At 55.5% G+C, this 5,924-nt stretch overlaps 1 protein-coding gene across 1 annotated transcript in view; it reads right to left on the reverse strand.

Annotated features, from left to right (window-relative positions):
* The window catches only part of TMEM200B (transmembrane protein 200B), a 4,802-nt gene extending 3,453 nt beyond the window's left edge, over window positions 1-1,349 (reverse strand). The window contains exon 1 of the mRNA XM_027864669.1: window positions 1,305-1,349. The gene's annotated coding sequence lies outside the window, so the exon portion shown is untranslated. The remainder of the gene's footprint in view (window positions 1-1,304) is intronic.
* Between the last annotated feature and the right edge of the window lie 4,575 nt (window positions 1,350-5,924).

Here is a 5,924-nt window from a genome sequence, read left to right on the forward strand (position 1 = left end):
CACACACACACACACACACACACACACACACACACACACACACACACCTAGAGAGATGCCCATGGACACTCTCCCCACCCCCTTAAGGTGGAAAAACATAACATAAATCCTTATCTGTAATGAGTCTTGGTTCGTGCAGCCTCTTTTGTGATAGAGGAAACTGAGGCCTGAAAAAGTGAAGGCTACCCAGTGAATTAGAGGCAGAGCTATTTCCTAAATTGCTTTGTCCAGGGCTATCTCCATTGAATTACCCCCCTACTACGAAATGACCTTCATCAAGGGTGCCATTTGTCTGGGGGTCTTGGGATGGACAGAGACTTGCCTCTAGACCTCTTCTGATAACAAACTCCAGGCCTCCTTCTCCCTTGTAAGTTCCCTCCTTGTAATGGGGAAAGAACCTCCTTCCCTCTTCCGTCTCTCTCTCTCTCTCTCTCTCTCTCTCTCTCTCTCTCTCTCTCTCTCTCTCTCTCTCTCTCTCTCCCTCCTCCTCCTCCCCCCTCCCCCCCAGGAATAGGAGGTCTTAGGAGGCGAATGCCTAGAGAGGCTGAATTCTACATGGCCTCCCAACCCAGGGGCTTGGACCGGCAGAAACCAGCTCCCACCCTTCCCTGCTGAGTCCATCCAGATCCAGGGTCCCAGCAAAGTCAGGGTAGACAGTGAGAAACACTGAGAGGTGAAAGTGAGAGACGGAGTAAGGGATGGGACCCTCCTCTTCTGTCTCCCTGCTCTTGGGGGTGGGGGGGCGGGTACGGGTGCAGAGGCGGTAGGGTTGGCTAGGTGTCCTCCGCCTGCAGTCCGGGCCCTCCCTCCAGCTCAGCCTACGTGGGCGGGACCCGAGTTTGCCCAAAATCAGCCCGGAATAATAACATGTGGATCCAAGAGTCCGAGACACTCGGGAAAGTTGGCAGACACACCCTGGGGTGAACCTGGAGGGACCCGGCCAAGCAGAACTCGGAGCGGGGAGCACTGGAACCCAGGCGGGGTGGTGGGCTTCTCTGGGCGCTGGAGGGGGAGGGGAGGCGACGGCTGGGGCCAGGCTGGGATGGGCCGGAGTCGAGGGAAAGGGGCAAAGTTTGACAAAGAGCTGGGAAGTTTGGGAAGTCCGGAGGCTGGGGGGCTGGCGGCCGCTCCCTGGGCCTCGGCTTCTGGATGGTTTCCTGACCCGGGTTCCCCTCCACGCGCGGGGCGCTGCCATCTGAGGGTGGGATGGGGGAGACGTAAAAGGGGCCTTTATAGCCCGCCCCCGCCCGCTGCCAAACGAAGGCCCCAGACGGCCTCCCTCGCCCCCATCCACTCCGGCTCACCTGGTCAGGCGGGCTCCTCCCGCTCGGGCCCGGTTGCCCTGTTCCCCTCCCGCCGCGGCTCCATCCCCGACTCTCGGGCCTCTCAGAACCGCTCCCCCTGCCACCCCCTGCGGTCCGTGGGCTCCGCCTCCCGTCTGCCCCGTCCCCCCAGCTCCGCCTCTGCCTCCCCATCCCCACCCCCCGTCCGGGAAAACGCCGGGACCGCCGAGGCCTCGCCCCTCCTTCCCCCCAAATCTCTCAAGTTTTGCTCTGAGACAGTCATCGGGATCTCAGTTCTAACCTCCCCCACCCCCCCATAGGGGACCACCGGATCTCAGGACACCTTAACCTAGTCCTGAGGCTGCCTGGACTGGAGGCGCTGGCCTGGCCGAAGGCCCCCTAATTGGGAGGATGGTGGAGCTGCGTTCAGGATTCACTCAGCTTTAGACCTGGAAAGGGGTTGGAGTGAGGGGGGCGGAGGGAGGGGGCGGAATGTCGTGGATGTGATTTGAGGGCTACAGACTCCCTGGACCAGGATAGCCCTAGAGTCAGATCGGGGGGAGAATGTAAAAAAGTGGTTCTCTTCCCCCCCCCCCATTCCCTATTTGTTGTGAAGGCAAGGGAGGAATCCCAGAGTGGGGAATGGCCTGTGATCCCCCATATTGGACCTCCCAACATGTATACATATCTGGCCCCACACTCCTCGATCCCCACATCCTCACCTGCCAGCCCCAATACACCCAGGGGCTCAGACTAAAGGCACGGATCTGCAGGGGCCTAACACTTTCTCCCTTCCCCCAGGCCCTCAGAAATGGGGGGTGGGTGTGGATGGTTCAGTGGTGAGAGGGGTGCGTGGGAAGTAGGTAAGAACTATTCCTAGCACTGCTGCCATGCCTCAGAGCTGCCAAGGCCTAGCGGGCCCCAGGCCCAAAGAGAGGGTGCCCTGCAGTCCTAAGCAGAAAGTGGGTTTCGGAACTAAAGGTTGAGATATTGGTCTTCTTACTGGCTGTATCCTCAAATGAGCCTGGTTGAAGGGCGTTATCACTCTGCATTCCTTCCTAAGTGGGAATCATTCAACTCTGGCCCCATCCATCTGGCCCCAGTCAACTCTGGCAAACATTGGAAACTCAGTGAGTAACATTAATGGTTAGGAGCCCGTGCCCTTCACCTCCTCCCAGACCTCAGCTGGGCCTCTCTGCCTTCTCATTACTGACCATTATCCCTTCCTGCTCAAACCTTCTCTCTCCCTAAAGCAGCCCAGCCCAGCCTCTCTCATAACCGACTAGGAAACATAGAGTCGTAGCTTTAAAACTTGGGAGGAACTTAGAAATCATCTAGTCCAAACACTTCATTTTACAAATGAGGAAACTGAGGCCCAGAGAGATTACGTGAGTTGTCCAAAGATATCACTAGCAAAAGTGGAAGAGTTGAGATATGAACTTGGATTTTTTGACTCGCAAATATGGCAGTTGTTGCTGCACAAAGGGGCTTCGGTGACTCAAACCCTTTTAAAGGAAGCAAGTAAAAGCCAAAAAGGGAAACAGCTGATGATGGAGAGGGTGCCTCCGTGCTGGTCTGATTCAATCTGGGAGCCTTCTTGGAGGAGGTGAGATATCAGGAGCCATTTGAACATCCAGAGTTTATGAGGACTACCTCAGGCTAGCCCTGTACACTTCTACACAAACTCAATTCAATTAAACAACAAAAACATCTATTAAGCACATTCTGTGTGCTGTCTGTAGAACCAGAGTATTTTCGGTAACTGCATTCCCTTTCCGTCTCAAGCCCCCCCCCCCCCCCCTCAGATAATGGAAAAGTGAGTTAATTCAGAAGCCTCCCGGTGGGCTTCAGAAGGTACTTCAGGTAATATGCATCGAGATAGATTTACTTCCCTCTTCCTTATTCCAGAGATTCCACTGGCCTAGGTTCTAATTGGTCCCCAGAGCACTTAACTGATAATGGAGAGTGAGGGGCAGGAGGAAGCTGCTGGGTATGTCCCAAACTTAGTCAAAAGACTCGGGTTCAGGTCCCACTCTGTATACACCCTGCCTATGTGAGACTCCAGGCTTGAGGAAGAGACTTCCTTTCTTAATGGCCCCAGGCCACTGTCCAAATTGCCCGAAAGGTGTAAGGGTGTTTCTTCCCTTAGAGCTCCCTACAGATGAAGTCTTGAGTCTGGTCTGCACCTTATCCTATTTCCTCTCCTTGCCCCCCCATCCCCCCATGGTAGACAACTAGAAAGGAGCTGCTGTTCTAGACCAGGAGCTCTTAACGTGGGTTTCTTGAAGGTTTGTGGGTTGATTTCAGGGGGTCTGTGAACCTGAATGTGAAAGGGAGGCTCAGGTTAGGGGTGGGAGCTTTTGGGGTGTCCAAGGGCTTAGGAGCCAGATCTCTAATTCCCTCCCAGCTCTAAAGGATGTGCAATGAGTTGGGGTGTGGGGAGTGGGGGAGAGACAATGGGATAGGGACTGAAGACCCTTGGACCACCGCTTTTCTCTAGTTTGCTCTGCGTTGTGGGGGATCTGGGGGATGGGGCAGGGTTTCCCTTGTCCTGAGCTCTGGCCCTCTGCCCTCCATTCCCTCACCCCCACCCCCACTCTCATCTTCCCTGCAGCTTCCCTTTCCTTTCCTCCTCTTCTCACTTTCTTCGCCTGTCCCGCCCCTCGGCCTCTTCCCGGCTCTGTCCCCCTCCCCCCAATCCCGGGAGGGAGGAAGGGGAGGGGGCGCAGGAATGCAGAGGCAGCCCCAGCAGGCTCTGAGCCCAGTTTCCATGATGCGGGGCTGGGGGCGGGGAGAAGGGGGCGGGGGCTAGGGAAGAAGCTGAGCCTTCGAAGCGGGAAGCCCCAGAGCGCTTGCTGGGGACACATCCTGCCCTGCCCCTGGGGACTGGGGACAAGTCAGCCTAGAGCTTGGTTTGGAGAAGGCCACCTCATCCCAGCTGGAGGAAGTGTCCAGAGTGTGATAGGGCCGCAGAACCTTGGGCTCCGGGGGAGAAAAGCAGCTGAACCCCTGCAGAGCCCGTAGATCTTTCCAGCCCTGTCTCCAAGGGTGGGGCAATCTCTGTCTAACCATAGACCAGCCTGGTGCCATTTGACCAGTCGGGGTCATTTCCATTGCTTGCCTCCCATTCCTAAAGACGCCCACACCCACTTTCAATTTGGGGGTGTGATGGATGAAGGCAATAGTGGAAGGAGGGCATTGAACAAGGAGACCTTGGCTTCTATTCCTGCTCCTTTGTGTGACCCCTAGCAAATCAGTTCACTTTTCTGGACCTCCGCTTTTTCCTCTGTGGGGTCCCTTCGAGTCTACCATGCTGTGATCCTTCCCTCCCTCAAACTCAGAGAAGCCAGGTATCCCAGCGGTGACCCCTACCTCTTAAACAATGGTACTGGGATGGGAGGGGACTAATCCTCTGAGGAGAGGTGCTCACACCAGTCCTGGCTATTAATCAACAGCTTGGCTTCCATCTTCTATAGAAAGGGCTTTGTGGGGAGTTGCCTTGAAATGGAGCTAGCAGTCAGAAGCGGGAGGCTCAGGCTCAGGGTGGGAGCAGAGTGACTATTGCAGTGTCTAAGGCAAAAAATCACCAGAAGGTGATGGGACAATGGGGAGAATCTCGGGATGTTGCTCAGTATGCACCCCCTCCCCCACCTCATTAACAATTCAGAGGAAAGTTTTCTTTCCCAAAAGTGACTTTGGAGAGGAAGCCAGGCCCCTTGTCCCCCAGAGAGGGAGGGAAGGGAAGGGAAAGGAGGAGAGTAAGAGAACTGAGCCTGGGAGACCCAGAAAGGTTTCAATTAGCAGCTGCAGGGAATGGAAAATATTATAATGTTGTTATGTAAGTGGCCTCATTAGGTGAAGGGGGGCATGGTTCCCCAGAGCTTCAGGGATGAGAGGTGGGGGCAGAACTTTAGCTCTAAGGGGAAAGGAGATGGTGGGGCAGAGGATGCTAGAGATGGGGACAGAGTGCTTAGGACATGGAAGGGATAGAGACCAAGCCTGGCTTGGGGGGGGGGGGGGGGGGGGGGGATGGAAACTACCAGGGAGAGAAGACAGTAAATTTAGTATAGGGATGGGGACAGGATTCTGGGGATGGTGGATGGAGATCAGGGGCTAGGACAGGGCACAGAGCTCAGGATGGGATTGGGGACAGAAGAGATAAGGGTTGGGGGAGATAGGGAGTTTGGAGGATGGGAATGGGGACAGAGAACTCAGGAATGGTGGATAGAGAACTCAGGATGGGGGCCAGTGGATCAGAATAGGGAACCTGCAGGGTCCCTCAGCATTGTGGGTAGAAAGATTGCCCTCTGGGGGAGATGGGGCTTCTATTTCTCCTTAACCAGTTGTTCTCCCACTATCACATTCGGTTTTATCTCCCTGAACCAAGCCCCATGCCACCTCCCCTCCCTCTTTCCCTCCCCTTCACTTCATCCAAGCACTTTACTACGAGAATTCTACACAAAGAGGAGGCAGCTCCAGGGTATAGGGCACCAATGAAGACTCTTCTCCCCCGGGGTACCAAAGGAGGAGCCGTAGCCATTTGATCCATGCAGATCCTCCCCTCCTCCCACACACACATTTTGTAGTCCAGGGGAAGGGAGTAGAAAGTGTTGGAGGAGGTGGGGGATGGGAGGCAGGATG

This window comes from Vombatus ursinus, unplaced genomic scaffold (genome assembly GCF_900497805.2).
Source record: "Vombatus ursinus unplaced genomic scaffold, bare-nosed wombat genome assembly UNPS02014775.1, whole genome shotgun sequence".
NCBI classification, from domain to species: Eukaryota; Metazoa; Chordata; class Mammalia; order Diprotodontia; family Vombatidae; genus Vombatus; species Vombatus ursinus.